We start from the raw sequence: 23,757 nt of genomic DNA on the forward strand, positions 1-23,757 counted from the left end.
ATCCCAACACCAAGTGCCCTCCATTTTAATGCTCATCACCCATGTAGTCCATTCCCCTATCTATCTCCCCTCTAGCAACCCTGTTTGTTCTCTGTATTTAAGAGTCTCTTATAGTTTGCCTCCCCCTCTGTTATTTATTTTTTTTATTTCTGAGAGAGCACAAGTGAGAGAAGGGCAGAGAGAATGAAAGAGAAGAAAATCCCTAAGGGGCAGAAAGATAAGGAGAGAGAGAATCCCAAAGCAGGCTGGAGCTTACCCAAAGCAGGGCTCTAGCTCACCTAATGCAGGTCTCAAATTCATAAACTGTAAGACCATGACCTGAGCCAAAGTCAGATGCTTAACCAACTGAGCCACCCAGGCATCCATCCCTCTCTGTTTTTATCTTATTTTTCCTTCCTGTCCCCTATGTTCATCTGTTGTGTTTCCTAAACTACACACGAGTGAAATCATAGGACATTTGTCTTTCTCTGACTTATTTCGGTTAGCATAATACACTCTAGTTCCATTCATGTTGTTGTGCAAATGACAAGATTTCATTCTTTTTGATCGCTGAGTAATATTCCATTGTATATATATGTGTGTGTGTGTATACATACACATTTTCATTATCCATTCATCAATCAATGGACATTTGGGCTCTTTCCATGATTTAGCTATTGTTGATAGTGTGGCTATAAACATTGGGGTGCATGGGCTCCTTTGAATCAGCATTTTTGTAACTTTTGGATAAATACTAGTGCAATTGCCAGGTCACGGATTAGTACTATTTTTAATTCTGGTGCAGCCTCTATGGAAAACAGTATGGAGATTCCTCAAAAATTAAAAATGTATCTTTTTTTTATAAGATTAGGTTTTGCATATTTGATCACTTGACGACAATTCAAAACACACTGATACATCAGTTGCTCAAAAGGTATGTAATGTATGGGTTTATTCATTGAGAATAAGAGGTCAGAAGACCACAGAAATATCCATATGGCACTAAGAATCAATACAGACTGAATGGATCTCAAGAAACAAGACAGCATAATCAGGAAGGGAAATGTTCTTCCCAGGTAGCAACACCATGCTGGAAAGAGACAGAACAAAGTACTTCTATTTTTTTTTAATTTTTTAATGTTTATTCATCTTTGAGAGACACAGAGAGACAGAGCACGAGCAGGGAAGGGGCAGAGAGAGGGAGACACAGAATCCGAAGCAGGCTCCAGGCTCTGAGCTGTCATCACAGAGGCCGACGTGGGGCTCGAACTCACGAACCGTGAGATCATGATCTGAGCCAAAGTCAGAGCCTCAACCAACTGAGCCGCCCAGGCACCCCCAAGTACTTTTATAAATATGAAGATACTATCTTATTCTAGGAGAGACAGCAAATTGTGGCTGTTTTATTCAATGTTCTTTTAGGCTTTTACTCCCTTTGTATATATGCTAAAATTAAAATAATAGAAAGCTGAATCAAACATAAATCAATGGAGCATCATTACAGTCACTGAATAAAGTATTTGTGTTTCTTCAACAACCACTAATAACTCTTGAAAATCATTCCAATGAATATGACTATTGAAAGTTGGAGGAGACTGATTCTCCTCACCCAGGAAAATTTCATCACCCCTCCTTTATATCCCATTCAAACTTCTCTCATAGCACCTAATACTTTATTGCACTTATTTATAAATATGTCTCATTTCACATACCATGATCAGCTGGAGGATAATGACCTTGTCTTATACAACATGATACCCACAATGTAGGGCACGTAATAGGATGTCCTAAATAAGAAACAGGAAATATGTACTTGAATTTGATTTTTAACTGATCAAAATCAGAAAAAGAAATAAAACCAAGAGTATTACTGGTAGTTTGCTTTGCAAAAAGAAAAGTTTGATTTTAAAATGTGGAGTGTTTTGTTAGCATTGCTATGGTTTTGTTGGCTAATACTGCAAAGCCTATACCTTTAAATTCTGCTTATATAATTAGCCCTCAGCATGACACAGAACAAGTCATTCAACCTCTCTTCCCCTTAGTAGTGCAATTTATTCTAATTTACCTTACAGGAAGGTTGGGTGAAAACAGCTAAAGCAAATCAGAATATAAAAGTCTATATAAAGATTAATGTAGAGGCCTATGACTTATAAAAAGTGATTATAATGAAATAAAATAATTCTGGATTCAACAGCAACTTATATCAGAAACAAAGCAGCTATAGAAACTTTTATCCTAACAGCATTATATCCGGATCAGAGTTGATATTCATTCTTGTAGTTCCTGAATATATTTTTAAAATTACATGTCTAATGTGCCTTGTGCTCTAATAATTAATATATCATAGAAGTTATAAAGCTTATTATTTATTGTAAAATCCACAACTCTGAACAAAAACAATGAACATATAAATTTAACCAAGGAGGTGAAAGACCTGTACTCGGAGAACTATAAGACTGATGAAAGAAACTGAAGATGAAACAAATAAATGGAAAGATATACCATGCTCATGGATTGGGAGAATTAATATTGTTAACATGTCATAATACTCAAAGCAATATACAAATTCAATTCACTCCCTGTCAAAATACAAATGGTATTTTTCACAGAACTAGATGAAATAACACTAAAACTTCTATGGAACCACAAAAGACCCTGAACAGCAAAAGCTATCTTGAAAAACAATAAAGCTGGAGGTATCACATCTCAGATTTCAAACTATACTTTAGTAATCGAATCAGTATGGTACCACCACAAAAACAGACACAAAGATCAATGGAAAAACATAGCCCAGAAATAAAACCATGCCTTTATGGTCAATTAATCTACAACAAAGAATATACAATGGGGGAAAAGGCAGTCTCTTCAAGAAATGATGTTGGAAAACTAGACAGCTACATACAAAAGAATAAAACTGAACCACTTTCTTACACCATATACAAAAATAAATTCAAATGGCTAAAAAAAACCTACATGTAATATCTGAAGCCACAAAACTCCTGAAAGAAAACAAGGGCAGTAAACTTTGGGACATCGGTGTTAACAATAAATATTTTTTTATCTGTCTCCTCAGGCAAGGGCAACAAGAGCAAAAATAAACAATGGGGACTACATCAAGCTAGAAAGCTTTTGCATCGTGAAGGAAACTGTTAACAAAACAGTAACGCACCTTACTGAATGAGGGAAGATAGTTGCAAGTGATATATCCAGTAAAGGATTAATATCAAAAATAAAATGAGCAGAGGACTTGAATAGACATTATTCCAAAGATGACATAAAGATGGCCAACAGATACCAAAAAAAAAAGATATTTAACATCATTAATCATACAAGAAATGAAAAATCAAAACCACAATGAGATATTACCTCCCACATGTAAGATGAATGGCTAGTATCAAAAAGATAAGAAATAATAAGTGTTGAATGAGGATGTGAAGAAAGGGAACCCTTGTGTACTTTTGGGAAAATAAATAGGTACAGCCACTGTGAAAAACACTGCAGAGGTTTCTCAAAAATTAAAAATTGAAATACCATATGATCTAGAAATTCTACCTCCTGGTATTTACTCAAAGAAAATGTAAACACAAATCCAAAAAGATATATATATATATTCCTATGTTCACTACAGCATTACTTACAATAGCCAAGATATGGAAGCAATGTAAGTGTCCATCAATATAAGAATGTATAAAAGCGAGATGGTATATGTGTATGTGTGTGTACACACACACACACACACACAAAATCACACAATTAAATATTACTCAGCCATAAAAGAGAATGAAATCTTGCCATTTGCAACAACATGGATAGGCTTAGAGGGTATTATGCTAAGTAAGTCAAACAAAGACAAATATCTTATAATTTCATTTATATTTGGAATTAAAAAAAACAAAACAAAACACAGACTCATAAATACACACAACAAACGTGTTTACCAGAGTTGAGCAGGTAGGTGGAAAAGGATTAAGAGGTACAAATGTATAAATTTATAAAATTTATAAATAAATCATGGGATGAAAAGTACATCATAGAGAACATAGCTAATACTGCAATAATTTTGGTGACAGACAGTAACGTGACTTATGGTGATCATTTCTTAATGTATATAAATGCCTAATCACTATATTGTACACCTGAAACTAACATAATACTGTATGTCAGCTATACCTCAATAAAAAGGGGGAAAAAAGAAGATTTAAAACTCATATATTAAAAAAAAACTTTTCCCATGCTTTTTGTATCCCTCATAATACGTAGCAAAATGTATTGCACAGAGCAAATTAAAGTAGTAAAACCCTGGATTGTGAGTAACTTGTTCTGCAAGTGTTTCCAAGACAAGCAAACATTCCTAATAAATTTTAATTTGATACATGAGCAATGTCTTGTAATACGAGTAGAATGTGATGCCAAATGTCACATTATCACACCTGAGCCAATGGTTCTTGAAAATCGCTTTGATACATAAGGGCTTTGGATTACAAGCATGTTTCCAGAACAAATTATGCTTGCAAACCAAAGTTTTACTGTACTTGATTTATTTCTCTTTAAAAAAGAAAAGTAAACAAAGTGGAGGCTTCTGGTTTCAGTTCCAATATGAGAAGTTGTCACTCCTATTATTACAACAACAACAACAAAATCTGGACAAACTGAAAATAATTTACTTCTCTTGGACCTATGAGAGAACTGAGGCCCTTGTCAAACTGCCACTCTGAAGTCTGGAAAGACAGGCACTTGCAGAAAGATAACATCAAGCAAGATCTCTATACCCAGAGCAGAAGCCAGTAGAGCCATAAACTAATGGGAACACTTAAAAAGTAATTTTCAGCAAATTACTGGAGGTTGTGTGGACTGCGGAGAGAGTGAAAATCTCCCGGTGTGCCCAGTCATAGGAGGGCATCCACACTTTTATGGAATCTACTTCCAGGAGCTCCACCACATTTTCAAGGTGTGTAAAGGCTCTAGCAAGGGGAAAAGAAGCCCAATGCTGTAAAACATGCCTAGAACTTTCTCCATAAAAAATGTCTACTCTCCAGAGATGAGAAGTTTGCCAGAGCACAATCCTTAAATTTTCCACTTAAGAAAAAGGAATTCCTCCCTATTCCATCCCCTCAGCCCTCTAGTCTTAGTGAAAAGGGGAGAAAACATACTCAGTAAGGGAAAAGATTGAGAAGGCTCCATCTAGGGGAGAGAGTAAATGCTGAGGGAAGCAGAGGGATAGGGATTGGAGGGAGTTATACCACTGGAGAAACATTTGTGAAAGTCTGAGAGCCAAGAAACCAGCATAAGAAAGACTGATTCTATCCGTTTCAGCCTAGAGCAGGCAGAAGAAAAGAAATAATAAAAATTAAAGCAAAAATCAATGAAATTGAAAATAAGAAACCAATTGAGAATATCAACAAAAGGAAAAGCTAGTTTTTTGAAAAGATCACTAAAATTGGCAAACCATTACTACCTATGCTAACCAAGAAAGTAGAGAGTAGACACAATTTACCAATATCAGAAATGAAAAAGGAATTTATATGGATAACAAAGTAACACTATGAACAAATCCAGGCCGCAGATTTTACTACTTAAATGCAATAGACCAGTTACCTAAAAGACATAAACTACCAAAACTCACCACACACACACATACACACACATACACACACACACACACACACACACACACACAACCTGAATAGGCCTGTATCTATTAAGAAATTAAATCAATAATCAATGACTTCCAAAAAATAAAACATCAAACCCAGATAGTTTCACTCATGAATTCTACCAAATATTTAATGAAGAAATAATATCAAGTCTCCACAGAAAACAGCAGAGTAAATACTAACTCACTTATTACTTAAATGTAAAAACAGATAAAATATTACAAGAAAAGAAAACTACAGACCAATATTTTTCACAACATAAAAAAAGCCCTCAAAAGCATATCAGCAAATCAAACCCAACAATGTATAAAAAGAATTACATACCATGACCAAGTCGAATTCATTCCAGGTACAGAAAGTTGGCTTAACATTTGAGAATCAGTTGATGTAATCTACCATACCAATAAGACAAAGAAGAAAAATCATAGTACCATATCAATTAAGGCAAGAAAAAACATGACAAAATCTAACATTCTTTCGTCATACAAATATTCAGCAAACTATAAATAGAGGGAAACTCTTTCAATGTGATATGGAGAATCTACAAAAATTCTGCAGATAATAGTTAATGGTAAGAAAACGGGACACTTCTCTCCTAAGATTGCCAACAAGGCAAGGATGTCCTCTCTCACTTCTATTGTATCTCATAATGATTTTAATTTGCATTTCTCTAATGTCATGTTAAACATGACCCTCATGGGTTTATTTGTCACTTATATAACTTATTCGGGAAAGTGCCCTTCTTTTGCCTACTTCCAACTAGATTGTTTGTGGGGATTTTTTCTGTTTATTTTTGGTGGGTGTTTTTTTTTTTATTTTTTTGAGTTTAGAGTTTAGCTTTTTAATTAGTATTCTGAATATAAGTTCTTTGCAAATATGGTTTGCACATATTTTCTCCCAGTTAGTGTATTGTATTTTCATTGTCTTAACGGCATTTTTCACATAGCAAAGCTTATTAATTTTGATGAAGTTCAATTTATAATTTTTTAAATAGATTGTGCCTTTTGTATCATGTCTAAGAACTTGTCACCTAACACCAAGTCATGGAGATTTTCTACTATATCCTCTTTTTAAAATTTTGTAGTTTCATCTTATACAAATAGGTCATTATAATCCAGTTTGAGTTCAGTTTTGTATAATATCTGAGTACAGGTCAAGGTTCAGCTTTTTGGTCACTGATGTACAATTTTTTCCCACCATTTGTTTAGAAGACTATCCTTCGCCTATGGAATTATTTTTGCAAGTTTGTCAAAGAACTGCAACTTCAGTCCTTAATAAGCTTTCAATTTAAAATCACAAGTGCAAAGAAAGTTATTTTGTGGAATACTGGAACATTTAAGAGAAATTCAGTTTCACCTTATTTAAGAGAACTTCAGTTTCACCTTATTTAAAAGTTTTATCTCCTAGGTTTATTTTTAAGTATGGGGAAGGGATTTTTTTTATTGTTTTTTCTTTATTTAAGCTTTATTGAGATACTTCATGTCCTACTGACACATAGGAATTATATTTATTTAAGGTATACAACTTGATGTGTTTATTTTTAAGTACTCAAAGATCTCATGTGTTAGTGTGACAACACATGTATTTTTAAAAACTCATATTAAATGTAAATATTCAGTTTAAAATGTTGAAAAGTGATTAACTAAATGTTTAAATAGTACTAAATATTAAAAGGCCCCTTAAAAGTGATTCCTAAAATTTTATAGACATATCAATAGAATAGTTATTCACACAAGCTGCATTTACATACTTAAAGATGAGGGATGTTTTTTTCAATTTATAATTTTGGTAAACTGAACGCTATTTTTGAAAAACAAAGTAACACCTATTAAAAAGCCAAAATAAAAAAAATTATGGCAATACCAAATTCTGGAGATGATACAGACAAACTCAATCTTTCATTCACTGCTGTTGGGAAGATAAAATGATATAACCACTCTGGAGAATAGTTGGGCAGCTTCTTACAAAAATAAATATGTACTTAACACACGACACAGCAATTCCACCCTTGGGCACTTATTCAAGAGAAATGAAACTTATGTTCACCTAAAAACATATATAAATGTTCACGGCAAATTTATCTGTAGTAGCCAAAAACTGGAAACAATCTAAGTCTCTTCAACAGTTAAATGTTTAAATACATTGTAATTCATCCTTACCATGGAATACTACTCAACACTCAAAAAAGGGATGAACTATTGAAAGATGCGACAATCTGGATGAATCTGAAAGGAATAATGCTGACTAAAAAAAAAAGAATTCTAAAAGATTAAATACAGTAAGGTTTAATTCATACAACATTATGGAAATGACAAAATTATAGACATAGAGAACAGATTAGTGGTTGCCAAGAACTAGGGACTGGCAGCATGAATGGTAAGAGGGGGTAGGTCTGTAAAAGGCAGCGTGAAGAATCCTCATGGGGGGGAACTGTCTCTTGAAGTGGTGGTCGTTAAACAAATCTACGCATGAGATAAAACTGCATAGAACTAACTACACATGCTGCAGATGAGTGCATGTCAAACTGGTGAACTAAGTAAGACCAATGGATTGTACCAATGTCGATATCCCGGTTGTCTTAGCTCTAGATTTGCAAGATGTTAACATTAAGAGAAACCAGGTGAAGTGTACCCACAATCTCTGTATTATTTCTTACAACTGTACATGAATTTACATTTTTTTTAAAAATTAGAAAATCTAATCATAAAAAGAAAAGTAAAACTCTGAATAGTCCCTTCTGTGCATACACATACAAAATCCCTCTAGGGCATAAAAGAAAACTTTTACAGTAGCATAAAGATGTACAGAAATTGTTTAGAATAATGAATGAATATATAGTATGCATTTAATAAATTGTACCTGATGCAACGGTTGTCACTATTATTGCAACTTCTACAAATAGTACTAATTTAATATTTTGAACTGGCATTTGCTCATATGCCTGATGCTCTTTCTTCGAAAGTATCTTCAGAGCTAACTTCCTCACCTGAATTAGATATGAGAATGTTGCCACAGAAAACATCACTTCTTTGACCAACCTATCTTAAATAACCCTGCTCTGTTTCTCCACCCTTTATTGCTCCCCATTCCATTCCTTTCTTGGATTTATTTTTCTTCTTAGCACATGTGGCCAAATGAAATACTGCATATTTATGTGTTTGCTTGTTTATTCTCAATCCCTGTTGCACTCAGAAAGCAAGCTCTGTGAGAATAGGGCTTCATCTGCTTGTGTTCACTGCTGCAGCCTATTCTTATAAAGTGCCTGATAGGATGGAGGTTCAGGAACTATTTAGTAAGTAAACACTGCAGTAAACTGGTTAGTAAATATTGATATTAGATGTAAATAATAATGTAAAAATTAATTTAACTCTATTTTTAAGAAATAGCTACTGATGTGGGAGAATGCTCAAGAAGATGTCTTAGAAATCTATTTCCAAAAATTTTTATTAAAACTATTTTTAAAAAGGATTTTCTATGTTTCTCAATGACAAAAAAAGGAGAAAAAAAAAAGATCAAGGAAATGTGTTCTCTTAGGGTTTGCCACCAATCGCCTTATGCCTTATTCATGAGTGAGGATCCCTTTTGGAAACTGTTCTCTTAATTTCACTTTGCTCCTTCAAATTAACCGGTTCTTGGAGTTCCACCACTTAGGGTGGAAGCTCAGTTGCCTCAGACTAAATTTGCATTTTGCCTTCAGGTTCCATAGAAAGTCTCCTACTTGAAGTTTCTTTTTGGCTCTTTATGCAGGAACTTTGGAATTCATCAAGCTGCTTAAGTGTAAGTCCCCCCACCTCCCATCTTTTCCTCTCAGGACATCTACTAGTCTCTGTGCTCCCTAGAAATAAGAAATTGCATTTTTAAAATATCTATGGTGCACCACAACTGTTTTATAAGTGAAACATACTAACTTTCCATCTGCTTCGGTTGTTAAAAAACATCTTTTCCACACTGTGGAGTGGTTTACTTTAAATTTCCCAATAAACCCATGTGGCTCATTCTTCATTTAAGGGTGAGTAAGTAGAGGAAAAAATTGCATAGGACCTTTTGGAGGAATTCAAGTACCTAGTATTAAGTATTCTGAAAAGTTATATATGTTTTAGGATATGAGAGGATCTAATAGCTGGTTACCAGAAAGCAAAATGGCAGTAAAAAAAAACTCCCACCCCAAATTATGCAGGATTTACAAAGAGGTACAGGAAACCTATTCATAACTCCTGGAGACCTTAGGCCTTTAACAAGCAGTCAGAGAGAAATTTGAGGAGACTGGTGAGAAATACTGTAAAATATAAGGCATCCCAAGATAACACAGACTTGATTCTGCTTATAATTGAACCCATCCTCTATCTGGCTCTCTATTCTCAAAATGCCCAGGATGTGATATGAGGTTTGGTAGTCCAAGAATGATTCTTGATAATTCACAATAATATAGGGTAAGCTTTACAGTGTAACCTTTATTACCTTTATATCCAGACCAAAAATTATTGTTTTCATTCAACTCATAACAATACAACCTCATTTGTGTTCAAGCCTGCATTTGAATTCTGGGACCAAACTTTTGTGTTATTGGAGGAATTTTGCTATGTACCTCTGGAGGCAGGTCTTGCCCTCCTCAGAGTCTTCTGCTGACCTGGAGCCTAGTCGGAAGGGAGGGATGGTGTGAGAAAACCAGGATGATCTTCAATAGGACTAATCAAAGTGTTTGTAAGTGTGTTCCAACAGTTGGCAGCCTGACTCATGCATGCAGCAGACTATGTACATGTCTGGCTAACTGATGTCTGTATCACCCTTATTCAGGTGATACAGAGGGCTGGCTTAACTCATCATTGTCTGGCAGAGTGTTGGTACTGGCCTGTCTCTGAATTCATCAGAGCAGGAGAAACTGAGCCTTTCCCCAGAGACCAGATGTGGGCCATAGAGGAGAAAAGACTGGCATGGGCTCATCCTGAGTCCTGTCTAATATTGCTGCCTGAAGCCCAACAAAAACTTCTATGCAGCAATAGCAAAGGTGGATATCATGTGGCCTAGAAAGAAAACACAAGCCACCACAGTACTGTAGGAGAGGAAACAACAGCCTCTGAACTGAAGTGCTCATTAAACAAACTGCAAGAAAAGACAGACAACTTAGACGATCTGCCAAGGCCAATACTCTAAGTAACACAACCAAGCAATATTGTCCTATTCTCTTAATATCTTCCCCACCTCAACTCAGAGTAAAGAACAGTGAGAGAGTAAGAGGTGGAGGGCCCCACTTTCCCCATTACAGGTCTCTAACCAAAGCATGTCCAAGTAAGGAAGGGAAGTGTAAGCTAAAATGTTATGAGTTCCAATTATTATACAGGATTTCACATTCCAATTATGTAACTGGTAGAATATTTGTGAGAGTTTCTTCAGGACTGTGTCCTATCTAAGAATCTGCCCTATAATCTCAGGCCTGCTGGAGTTTTCTTTCAAGGAAAGGAGAAGATTATCCTGACTGGATATGGGAGACAAGAAAATAAAATTGCATGTTGACCAAAATCCATGCATCATGCTTACTTAACTTGCAAGCCACACATGCATTATCTCATTTGCTCCTCACAGCATGTTTGTAAGTTAAGCATGCAGTTTGTGCAGAATCACATGCTCAGAAGGGGACCAGGCTTGATTTAATGGATTTAATGCTCTGCTCTCGTTGTCTTGAAATTCCTAATAATTTTAAAGCAGGGGCGGGGGAAGGGGGTGCTGGGTGGCTCAGTCAGGTAAGCATCTGACTTCAGCTCAGGTCATGATCTTGTGGTTTGTGAGTTCGAGTGCCACATCAGGCTCTCTGTCAGAGTGGAGTCTACTTCGGATCCTCTGTCTCCCTCTCTGCACCTCCCCTGCTCACCCATGCATGCTTTGTCTCTCTCAAAAATAAACATTAAAAAATTTTAAAAATAAATAAAACAAGGGTCATCCCATTTTCACTTTTGCACCAGTCCTTACAAATTACATAAGTTGATCATGCAAAGGGCTTTTGGGGCACCGGCTGTGTTCAATTTCTTGACCTAGATTGGAATTGCATGAGTGTTAACTTTATAAACATTTTGTTATATTGTATATATATCTTATGCAACGTTCTGCATGTATTCTATCTTGTATAATTTAAAATAATAAGGGGCGCCTGGGTGGCGCAGTCGGTTAAGCGTCCGACTTCAGCCAGGTCACGATCTTGCGGTCCATGAGTTCGAGCCCCGCGTCAGGCTCTGGGCTGATGGCTCAGAGCCTGGAGCCTGTTTCCGATTCTGTGTCTCCCTCTCTCTCTGCCCCTCCCCCGTTCATGCTCTGTCTCTCTCTGTCCCAAAAATAAATAAACGTTGAAAAAAAATAATAAAATAAAATAAAATAATAAAAATAAATACTTCACCAGAAATAGGATTACTCAATGAAATGGGAAAAAATTTTTTTTTAATTTCTGACATAGTCTCAATGCCATGCAAAATCATGCTTTTATCAAATAGACAAAAATAAGAAAAGAGTAAATGTAGGGGCGCCTGAGCGTCTGACTTCGGCTCAGGTCATGATCTCACAGTCTGTGAGTTCCAGCCCTGCGTCAGGCTCTGTGCTGACAGCTCAGAGCCTGGAGCCTGCTTTGGATTCTGTGTCTCCCTCTCTCTCTGACCCTCCCCCACTCATGCTGTCTCTCTGTCTCTCTCTCTGTCTCTCTCTCTCTCAAAATAAACAAAAAAAACTTAGAAAAGAGTAAATGTAGTTTTTTAGTTTAAGAATTGAAATGAAATTTCTACCCAAAGTACTAAATAGCAGACTTGACACAGCAGAAAAATAAGTTTTTAAGGAAAAAAGGGTAAGCCTCAGATGTAATCACACAATTCAGAAGAAAGACCTATCAAAGTAACAAAAAGATAATAGATATGGAGAGTTAAATGACATATATTCAACCTAAAAATAGTGGTCATCTCCAAAGGAGAGAAAGGATGGATCAAAAGCTAATTCTAATAAAAAGGATTTTCCCAGAGTAGAAAAAGATACTAAAAAGTATCACTGTATTCATGGCAATTTAATAAGCAATGTGTTTCCTGGTAATTTTACTATTTAAATTACAAGAAAATAGAATTGATCCTGAAACTTTCAAAACTAAAAAACAGTAATCCTCTAAAAATTCATCTATTAAAAAGGGAGTTCTACTTTTGTTCTTTTCTCTGCAGAAAACAATAGAGAAATGTCTTTGAGTTCTGGCAGTGCAGATAGAAGTGATAACACAAAACACATGGTAACCAGTCAAGCTGGCATTCATGGTTGAAAGCAGAATGGCAACCTCAGAGCTTCAATGTTTCAGAAAATACACTCAAATGTCTATGAAGAAAAATGAAAGATGTTCATTAGTTGACTGGAATATAAAAAATTCGAATTTCTATCATTTAGAAGTCATAGAATAGAAAAGAACTAGCAATAAACACTGAAACTAGCAAAAGAAAAACTTCAGAAATCATTAAACATTATTAAGAGAAAGGTTGATATTGTAAGTCTAAATAATTGGTGTAACTATGGCAACAAACAGAGAATACAAATAACAAAATATGCTTTAACAGAAGAACACTTTTTTTTCTTGAATAACAGGGCTTCTGAACCCGGAGTAAATTAATGAAAAGTACATAAGGTAGGGAGGAAAAGAGCAGCAGTACTAATCTTCTTACTTTTCCATAAAATGAAGTTAAGTTGGATTTTTTTTTTGTTTTCATGAGAGTATCACAAATACAACTTTAAGAAATCTATGAAAATTGTTTAATTTGCCACTTATAAAGTTAATATCATATTCTCTATTTTCCAAATTATTGTGGAAGATAAAAACATACAGAGTATTTCCTATACAATAGAACACAAAATAGGAAAAGAAACAGCTTGGCTAAAAGAGGCATAAAATTAACACAAGTCAGATGCAGAAAAACAATTAGAATCAATTACATAAAGTTAAATTCAAAATTAATCATATGGTTCAAACAAAAGTACCCCCAAGCCTCAGAATAGTCCTAAATGACTATTATTTTGGAGTACAAAATAAAGAACTTTATGGAAAATTTTTAAAAAGTAAAAGTAAAAACTATTATGATACAGCCCAATCTTCTTGATGAACATGGATGCTAAAATTGTAATTGAAGTAATAAGGAACAGAGGAGAGTCAAATCTACACAGCCCTAATTTATTTTCTCTCCCTTTTGATAATTTAGCAGAGAACTGGCTCAAATCTGAAATGCCTCAAGGGAAGAACAGGCAAATACCAGCCACTACATTCTAGGAGTCCCCTTTTCTATAAAAGCCCTTTCCTGGCCAAGGAACTTACATTTCTTACACACTCACATAGATATACCCTGGCTCTCCACATGAATACATAGAGCAAGACCAGGAAGGGGCTTCCCTCTACTGGCAAATGAGCCACCATATACCATAAGTCTTCTACGCTTCCCTAAATTGTGGACCAGTGAGATTTTGGGTGACCTGTCTGTGCTATGCTCTTCTCTGCCAGTAAATTTAAGCCCTGTGTTAAATCTGTTTTGCCAGTGATGTTGTCCATGATCGCTTTGCACAACAAGAATAGAAGTCAACAATTTATTATGCCAAAGTACATTCGTCACATGAATGAAAAGTTGTTAAGTTTATAAAACTGATTAACATCATACGTCACATAAAAAGGATAAATAAGAAAAATTTGTATTATTTAATCTGGGATGGCAAAAAAAAAGTTTGATAAAATATCATGCCCACTTATATTTTAAAACCCTTTAACAAGGACAAGAAGGATGGGGTTCAGTGTTTATTTAAAAACAACATCTAACATCATACAGAATGGGAAAAGTGTTAAAGTCTTTTTCACAAGCAGTAGCAAAGGAAATAAGATCCGTACTCATTCAAAACCAGTGATATTTAAGAAGCTCTTATCAATTTCACAATTTATGAACCAAAAGTAAGCAAAACTGTAATAGGAAAAAAAGCAGAATATATCTTTGCTAGATGCAGATAATGTGATGCAGAAGCCCTAGAAATGTAATTAATTGAAAAAAAAATTCATAAGGGAATTCAGCAAAGAGAAATACTAAAAGAGAGATATGGAAAACATCAATTCCAGCTCCACATATCAAATTCAAGAATTCGTATTAGAAACAGCAACAAAAAAATTAAGTAGGAATTATCCCAATGAAAAAAGCAAGTAACTACAAGAATAACACTGTAAAAAACTATTTTACATTTGAATCTAAGAAAAAAAGCATATCCATTATTCTTTTATGTTTATCAATAGTGTTAGTGTCAAGATTTTAAATCTTGTCAAATTAATCCAAAGGTTTAATGTGATCAGATTAAAATTGTTATGGGATCCATTTTGAACACTGGGGAAATAATTTAAACCAGATCAGAGACCATGTTTGTTCTTTGGCAGGGAAGGGAGAAGGATTTAACTGTTTCCTGCTTCTCCTCCATAGAGTGCTAACTTGAGACTTAAACCCCTCTTGCTGCTAGTTTTTCCTTGCCTTCTGAAGTGGTCCTCTTAGGCAGGATATCTTTTTTTTAACAGACTTTAATTTTTTTTAGAGCAGTTTTAGACTCCCAGAAAAATTGAGAGGACAGATAAAGAAATTTCCCATATCCCCCTGCCACATACCTACATAACTTCTCCTAATATGACCTTATCCCACCGGAGTGGGTACCTTTGTTACAACTGATGCACCTACACTGACGTACTGTCAGAGTTCACAGTTTAGAGTTCACTCGTGGTGGTACACATTCTGAAAGTTTGGACAAATGTATAATGACATGTATCCATCATTATAGTATCACACAGAGTAGTTTCACTGCCCTAAAAATATTCTGAGCTCCACCTATTCTCCCTAATCTCTGATTAGACAGAATTTTAATCCACCCTTCCTCTCCTGTGGCCTCATTTGGTCCATGGGAAATGTACACTCATCCTTTGCCCCACAGAGACTGCAGTAGCTCAAAGCGGCACTTTCCTCCCTCTCTCTCTCTCTCCCTTTCAGGCTTGCGACAGGAATGGAGGGAAGCCACCTAGAGCACCCTGAGCTGCCAGGAGCCTGCCTGTTTTGGCTTGGGAAACAGGAGGCAGCAGCACCCCTCTGCACCCTACAAGGTTCACATGCACCTTCTCACTCCAGAGAGGTCTCTCCAGTCACTTTCTCTCTCTGTTTTTCTTCACTCTTTCACATTCTTGAAATGGTCAGGGAGTGCAAGAGCTATTGATAAGATTCTTGGACTACCACTTCAAAGATTTCTCTTGTGTCTTCTCAGATGCTTCAATTTTAACAAGCTGTGACAAAACCATAAAGAGCACAGAGAAGCTGGACGGTCCTAAATGATCACTGTTGTTTTCAACTTATTGTAGTAATTGAAAAATGATTTTATAAATAGCAAAAGGAAGAAAGGATAACTCAGGAATCAAATAATCAGGAATCAAAACTTCCAGATGTCTCTTGAACCCTTGTTACTACCGTGCCTTGGTCAGTGTCCTTAAACTCCTTGAGCTTTTCTTCATCTGAAATTGGAATAATAAATAATAGCTGTTCTACTTCTTCTGTTATAATAAACAGATAATTTCTTTGCTACAAATACTATATCAACATAAACTAGTCTTATAACAATTAATTATTCCATACATAGAAATATTCCAACATACTCTTTTCTTCTGAATAGTGTGAATTGCTTTGCTCATCTAAGTAGTGGAATGATCAGTAATAAAATAATCAGACGTGAACACTGAAGCCAAAATTTGCTGTTACAACTTATTCATTGAGGCTGATCAGAATATCCACCAAGCATTAAAAAAAAAATACCTGTTAAACATTTGAAAAAAATGACAGCTTGTAAGTTTTTTTTTTCTTTAATTGAAATTAGCAGAAATGAGATGTAAAGCATCTGGAAACAAAAGCACATCAAACTTTTCTTTTAATGTGAGTACAAAAGACATTGCTGGGATTAGACACACACACAAAAAAAACTAGTGAAATGAGTTTAATGCTGAAAGAAGCTTTTTGTTGAAGATTATTGCTTTTATTCAGATTCAGATAAAATTGTTTATTTTAGTCAGACAATTTCTTCCTTAAGAGTAATTTCCCTGTAAAGTAATTTTTATCAGTGGCAAATTTATATCTAATGTTAAGACAGAATGATAATAGAAGCACTTCATTCTAGGTTTTCCTGGGGTGGGTCCCTCATGCCAGGAATCCTTGAATACCCAATACAGTTCTGGGGAAGCCTGGAGGACTGGAAAAGCCTGACTCCTGCTGGTGGTACCTTCATTTCTTTTCTTTTCCATTAGAGCCCCTTCTCCCCTTATGTCCCTCCATCAAGTCCCTAATAAATCTACCCTCTAGGTATGGATATGATAATTCTTCCCTAAAGAAGAACCTCCATTCTAAGGGATCTTCAGTGCACTGCTTTGGGGAAGAAGGACCTCTGCTGCTTTAGCCAAATGCCACTCCCTTTGCTCTCCTCCCCCCTGCCCACACACAGTTCACTCCATTCAGCAAATGGATTTTGCCTGTTTCACAGCATCTAGTCACACAGCACCACCCCTGACCTTCCTGTGTGGAATCTTGCTTTCACAACTGAAATAGAAGTAAAGGCAGCATAAAAAAAACAAGGCAGCATTTTAGTTCAATAGACTTAAGGCAAATATTTATTTACTTACTTATTTTAAAGTTTATTTATTTTGAGAGAGTGTGAGCAGGGGAGGGGCAGAGAGAGAGGGAGAGAGAGAGAATCCCAAGCAGGTTCTGTGCTGTCAGCAGTGTGGAGCCCAACTTGGGACTCGAATGCACAAAGTCCAAGATCATAACCAGAGGAGAAATTAAGAGTTGAATGTTCAACCGACTGAGCCACCCAGGCACCTCTAAGGCAAATCCTTAAAGCCAATAATGATATGCCCCGGAAAGAGTCTTTCTTTACACATTTCTTAATAATGAAGATTTTATATGAAAGTATATATAGATAGGTCCATACTTATACACATAAATATACATGTGTGTGTATATATGTATATGTATGTGTATGTATATACATATATATATATATAACTTTTTTGAGTTGTCAAATGTAAATTAACTATAGTATTAATGATAGTTCAACAGAATGTGAAAATGTTAAGTGGTTTTCACAGAATTATACAATTTTAATGTTGAAAAATCCCTCAAAGTTACCCTGGTATGTTCTATATAAGAACCCTGACTGATGAGGTGACCTGTCCAAAGGAGTTTGCAAAATCAGAATAAGAGTTGAAATCCACTAGTATGTGTTGTGTTTGTTTTACACAAAACCACACACCTCTCAGTTCTTGTTATAAACCTAACTGAGAAATAGTTTTTGAAATTACCAACCTGAGACCTAACCAGGGCCAGTGTAACTCCATTAAGGATCAAAAGAAACAAGAAAATAGAGAATCTGCCAGTGTCCCTGTCTTCCTACTGATCTTGTATTTCCTATACCCTAACTAATGAGAGCAACTTTGGTCTCTTCATCCTCTCAGGATTCATCGCTCAGATATTATTTTTATGTTTATTTATTTTGAGAGAGAGAGAGCGAGCGAGCATGTATGAGCATGGTAGGGGCAAAGAGAGAGGGAGGGAAAGAATCCTGAACAGGCTCCATGCTATCAGCACAGAGCCTGATGCAGGCTGAGAGATGATCTGAGAGATCATGCCCTGAGCCAAAATCATGAGTCTAAGGCTTAACCCATTGAGCCCCCCAGGCGCCACTCATCACTCAGATTTTGGCATGAACTAATGCACCTCACATTCTCCTCGAGTTATAGCGCTATTCCCGCCGCAGTACTCAACCAATTGCTGGGTATGCTTTGCTGCTTCACTCTCTGCCTCTTACCTACTGTACATATCCCTGAATTGTGCTGAAGCATGCAAGCTTTGACCCCTGTGTTTTGAAATCACCCAAACAAGGTTTTCCAGTTACTCCACAGAAAGACAAACCTCAGCTTGCCAGGGATCACCCCACTGTCATTCCTGTACATTGGCAGCTTCTTAGAGTGCTTGGGTCACTTGCTGCCTAAACTGTGTGCCACCTTGCTGCCCACACACTGCCACTCTACCCAAGGACTGAGATCACGCCCAGTACTTCAGGCTAGAGATACTCACTAATCAGAAAACTCTGGGTCAAGAGAGAGATTAATCATCAGACCCGAAGGAGAAGCACAAGTCTCCCAGGGTGATCTGACCTTCCTTCCCAATATGGAAGACATCACCCAATATGGAAGACGGATCCAATGAAGGGTCATGCCTCTGAGACAACTGTAAATTCATCAACTCAGAATTCTAGTGTTCTCTACCACCACCTCCCCCTCCACACACACTCTTCTCCTTCCCCACCCACCTTGCGTTTAGCCCTGGTGTCCAAGCAACAGTTTAAAGGATAAACATTTACAAATCCCTTTGCTTAACTAAGTTTTTCATGGGATGATAATATAAAATTGTCATTCAGAAATAATAAACAGTCATTTTAAGAAATGTTTTTCTATTTATATGTCAGATATGTTTTGATATCTCTTTTCATTATTTACTTATGTATTCAGAAGTTTTGTACAAATGTATGAAATCATATATTGGGAAAAGTAAGAGCAATAAAACGTAAAGCTATAACTGCATTTGTTACTTTGAGAAATAATTTGAGAAATAATGAAATCCAATCATAGGTACTGGAATCAAACTGCCTGAGTGAGTTCACATTCCATTTCTACTGTTTGCTTGCACTGTGACTTGGACAGTCTACAGAACTTATCTGAACCTTGCTGTTCTCATGTATAAAGCAAAGATAATAGTACCCACTGTATGGACTTAGGCCTTTAAATAAGTTGGTATATGAAAAATGTCTAGCATACCACCTGGTACACATGAGCACTTAATAAATGTCTCCTATGTTCCTAAAAGAAGACAATGGAGGAGAATGTATTTCAATTATAAAGAACAGACTGTAAGGAAACAATGTCTTTTGACAGGAAATGAATGATTTAAAATTGTGATATATCATACCATAGAATACTAACTCAGCACTAAAAAAGAATGAACTACTAATATACATAACAACCTGATGGATCTCAAGGGAATAATGCTAAATAAAAAAGTCAATCACATAATCTTACATACTGTATGATTCTACTTATATAACATTTTTGAAATAACACAACAATAAAGATGGGGAATAGACTAGCACTTTCTAGGGATTAGGGGAGGGAAAGAGAATAAAGTGATTCTGGCCATTAAAAGATAGCACAAGAGATCCTTGTGATGCAAACGTTCTGAATCTTGACTGTGGTGGTAGTTACACAAATCTATAGATGCGATAACATTGCAGGGAACTAACTACACACATACATTAAATGTGTGTGCATGTGAAACTGATGAGGTTTGAAAAAATTCTGTGGATTACAACAATGTCAATTTCCTGGCTGTGATACTGTACCACAGTTATGCACAATATTACCTTTAAGGAAAACTGAGGGAAAGGTTCATGGGATATATGTATTATTTTGTACAACTGAATATGTGTTTATGGCTGTCTCCAAACAAACAAAAAATAAACAACACTAAAAGAATTTTCTGAGGGTCCTCATTCTATCTCTGATCTTTTCTTATTCAAGAAGGACACCTGAGAAAAAACAACAAATAAAAGAATGTATTGGTAAAAGCGTATTTTACAGTGATTGGAAATCCTGTAAAAATATTAGCTTTGAATTGATAGACAAATAAATGACTTTGCCAGCTATGTTTTCCCTTCAAAAAGGAAGGAGTAAAATTAGCCATTCATTGACGGTTTACTTTTAGTCTACAGACTGTGTTGTCAGTTTGTGTAGGCTTGCCTTATTTTCAACCACCAAATCCAAAAATAGCTTATCCTAAACTCCTGCCATCTATAATCCAAGATCTCAGCAATTTTGCCTGGGAACTTTACACACACACACACACAAAGTATCAGAAGTTAGGAGGAAATGGGAGCAGGAAACAGAGATTTGTTTGTAGAAGTCTTTCTTGCCCTTCCCATCTGGTTTACTTCAATGCCAGACATTCCTTCTTTGGTCTTCACTTCCTCAAGGTATTTACCAGATTGAGACTGAATCGTGTAAGTCACCAAGGAAGGAAATGCTGACTACCAGTGTTTGCCTGAGTGTCATGGGCCAGCCTGTATCAATGTATCCATGGTCCTACGAGTATTCTAAAGGACCTGGCATTTGCCTCGGTGCTGTTTGTTAGACAACTGCTGTTCCCTTGATGCTGTGATGTTCTGCATTATTAAACTTTCACCAATTTGTTTACAAGTTTTCCATCTCATCTATGACACTGGCAAAAATTCTATGTATTACCCCTGTCTCCCACAAGTCTTCCATTTGAACAGTCAGAGACATGCTGGTGTCATGAAGTCCTCAAAGCCCCAGCTGCAAATATTACATTGACAGTAGCATATTGTGCACATTGCAGTTGGGAAACAGAAGAAACTGTGCAGTTAAAAAAAAAATCACAGTTAAATACCAACTTTCAATTAGTGGAATTCAAATTTTCTACTAGAACAGGGCTTTTTAAACTACTTGAAGAACCAATTGCATACTGATACATCTGTAAAGCTCAATAAAAATAATCAGAAAAATGAAAAAAAAACCATGAAGACATAAAAAAATATAACCCCCAAATTTTATTATTAAATCAACACAGAATTACTCTATTAGACTGCTATAAAAAATTCTAAACACATAGCTCTAAATTTCTGTGTAAATTTCAGTTTAAGTAGTTCACAAGCTGATGCTAGTTCACTATCCCTTTCTGAGCAGTGCTGAGCTACAGGACATTCTGTCAACTAGTCGTCCTTCCTCTCCTCCTTATTCCTTTCTAATACTCACCTTTACAACACACCGTTCCACTTCTCTACTCTGTTGCTGTTCTTGGCAAAGGAAAAGCTACTAGAAAAAGCCCAACTCTAACCAATCTTCCACACATGCATATTGTCTTAGTAAAAAATATATTTTTTAAAAGAACTGGCATGTCCACGTTTATCAAGCTTGATGTTTGACTTCTACTTTATCAGTGGTTCAAAGGACCCTATAAAATAGGAATTATCTCAGAGAAATCAAAATAAGTCAACTTGTAAGTTGTAGGACCAGATATTAAAGCCTGATTTTTTTTTTTAAAGCTTATTTATTTTGTTGAGAGAGAGAGAGAGAAACAGTGCATGAGCAGGGGAGGGGCAAAGAGAGAGGGAGAGACAGAATTAGAATCAGGCTCGAGGCTCCAAGCTGTCAGCACAGATTCCAAGGTGGGGCTCGAACCCAGGAACCGTGAGATCATGACCTGAGCTGGTCGGACACTTAACCAACTGAGCCACCCAGGTGCCCCTGTTTTTTGTTTTTTTTTTTCAAAATCTGAATGCTCTACCATTTCCATCTCCTGCTGAAATATTCTAAAAAGATTACTATAACTATGTGAATCACTTTGGTGTGTAGTTTATCAGAATTTTCTTGCAGAATAGAGTTCAGTACATTAAGTTCCTTCCATTGCTATTTATTCACTTACACATTTATTTTCTACCCCAAGGAGAGCACACCCTCTTTGAAGGCAGACATTTTGTCTATTACATTTTATATCTTCCACAGCATCTAGCACAAAATATAAATTCACATTCAGTAAATACAGAATAAGGAAACTGGCACCAGTTCTCTTATTGTTAGTTGAAACCTTATTATGCATACCATAATTTTTTCAAAGAGAACGGAAAAAATACTTTCAAGTAAAATAAATATTTTAAATATCAAAAGAAAAATATGACAACACAATGTTAATTCCCTTTGACGATCAAAAAGACCTCCCAACATCAAAGAAATTAGTTTTTATTGCCTTGGCAAAATATATGTTACAGAACAGTTACATTTATTTGCCTTTTTTCTTATTTTGGACCACCGCAGTTATTTAGCAAAGAATTTTGGAGGACCCTGAATACTGGGCTGAATTTACTCCTTCATCAATAACCAGAAAACCCCAGCTATTAGACTAACCTCAAGAAGCAACTGATGACCAAAATTAGATGGTTTTCCAATGTACACTGCCATACTGGACTCACTTTACAGTGGACAGAATCCCTACATCTGCTTTAAAAACTTTCTACTTTTAATTTTGCCAAAGCCTCTTTAAACACTGCCTATGTGCACTGAAGCTTTTTCAAACAAATCAGAGCTTTTTATGTCTCTAAAGCAGCTGTGAGGACTTCACATTTTCACAAAGGGAATAAAAGATGGAGGCTGTAAAGAGTGGCTTATGGGAGTCTCTGTACTTACAAATAAAATGTCTTAATAAGCCTACTCATATAAACAAAAAAAATGGGAGATAATCAAAACAATAAAAAATAATTTGCTATCTTGACCAGTGTAATTACATCAATGGAATCTGTCTACTGTTGTGGAGATGAAAAATAAAAATAAATAACACTAATGCTCTAAAATCTAACACACTAGAAAACTATACTTATGTTTCCAATTAAAGTTCTAGGTATAATTTTAATGGATTAGGCTGACATATATTTATAGAATTCCATTTTTTTCCTAGTTGTTCTAGGCCAACTTTAAAGTGTCAAATTGTAATATATGAAAAAGAGCACAAACAAGATTTGGAAAATTATGATGAGCCTATAACATCTTGATAATAATCTCTTTATTCACAGTCTGAGCCCTGAGTAATCAAATTGAACACATACTTCTAAGAAAAGTATGCTATTTTGCTAGGTATTTAATTGCACAGTAGGTGTTTAATCCCTATGCCCAGAATACCTGAGAACAATTTCTAATATATTTACATAGTGAATTATTTTATTGATAAAACCATCCATATCATTTGCCCAACATTAATATGCATCAGCAATAACTGACCATTAAATTGTGTGCTCTTAGCGGGAATGGAAAACTCCCATATCCTGACATGATATGTAAATTCTGGAAAAGTAAACATTTGAATTGATAACAAAATATAAGAAATTCCTGAAATAGTGTTCATAGACCATATAATGGCTAGATTTTCCTCTTATTATTAGTTCTGTATGTACTGAAGCTCTTTCCAGAGATAAATGCATCATGACCCTGTTCTATTTTTTTATAATA

Source organism: Acinonyx jubatus, chromosome A1 (genome assembly GCF_027475565.1).
Source record: "Acinonyx jubatus isolate Ajub_Pintada_27869175 chromosome A1, VMU_Ajub_asm_v1.0, whole genome shotgun sequence".
Classification (NCBI taxonomy): Eukaryota; Metazoa; Chordata; class Mammalia; order Carnivora; family Felidae; genus Acinonyx; species Acinonyx jubatus.